This window comes from Elephas maximus, chromosome 10 (genome assembly GCF_024166365.1).
Source record: "Elephas maximus indicus isolate mEleMax1 chromosome 10, mEleMax1 primary haplotype, whole genome shotgun sequence".
Classification (NCBI taxonomy): domain Eukaryota; kingdom Metazoa; phylum Chordata; class Mammalia; order Proboscidea; family Elephantidae; genus Elephas; species Elephas maximus.
Genome location: NC_064828.1, coordinates 88,194,913 through 88,195,900, shown reverse-complemented (window position 1 = coordinate 88,195,900; position 988 = coordinate 88,194,913). Strand labels below are relative to the sequence as shown.

Sequence of the window (988 nt, the reverse complement as noted above, 5' to 3'; positions counted from 1 at the left end):
CGAGGAGGTGGAGGGATGTTCCATCTCGTGACAAGTCTTGTGAACACGTGTCCAGTGACCTCGCCAGTTTCCTCTCCAGAGCCAAGAATAATTTAACTCTATGACTGGTCATTTTCACAAACTTCATTTCACTGAAGAGAGAACTGAGGCCCGAAAGGGGAGAGCTCTTGTCTGGATTGAGTCTTGAGTCTTAAATTCCAAAGTCCATGTATGGTTTTCCTTTTTCCATTAAAACAAAAAACCATTAGCCTCCCTGACATGCCTGTCATCCTGCTTACCCTTGCAAGCACACACACTTGCAACAGGTATCAGTCCTGGAAGACACAGACTCACTCAAGCCACACCTTAGAAAGCGCTGCAGCAGCCCACATCTCTCTCAGCCTCACTCAGCTATGCAGAGATGCACGAACTAACAACTTCCCAACACCACCCTACTTTTCAGTGTGACAGAGAAAGGGCCTGGTGCTCACTTCGGTAGCACATATACTAAACTGGAACCATACAGAGAAGATTAGTGTGGCCCCTGTGCAAAGATGACACTTAAATTTGCGAAGCGTTCCATATTTTTTACATGTATATTTACCACAATTCTTTTATAAAAAAAGGCATGGGAGGTCAGATTGTAGGTTAAACATGCTTTAGTAATAAAATGCTATCTTCAAACAAAAGAACAACAGAAAGGGCCCAGCACTTTGATTTCTCTGTGCCAAGGTCTAAAGGCCACTTCTCCAAGGTCACGTGGCAAGTGGGCAGCTGAGCTGAGATTCCCAGGGAGCCTCTGATTTTCATTCCTAGAGCGTCACAGGAATGGGCAGATTGGGTGATGGAATCCCTACCTAAAGAAAGGTGACATCAGCATGGTCTGCTCTCGCCAACTATGGCAGGAGAAGAGAACCAAGGCTGTGACAAGACCACCATGGCCACCACCATTCCAGCAAAGTCCTCTCAGGTCAAAATGGGTGTGTGAACAGAAACTGGGTCCCTCGTT

The 988-nt window shown here is 46.3% G+C and overlaps 1 non-coding gene across 1 annotated transcript; it reads left to right on the top strand.

The window, feature by feature from the left end:
• Positions 1–462: 462 nt before the first annotated feature.
• Positions 463–568, top strand: LOC126084900 (U6 spliceosomal RNA). The gene has a single exon (XR_007519130.1). It is a non-coding gene; the product is annotated as a U6 spliceosomal RNA (small nuclear RNA).
• The last annotated feature ends 420 nt before the right edge of the window (positions 569–988 follow it).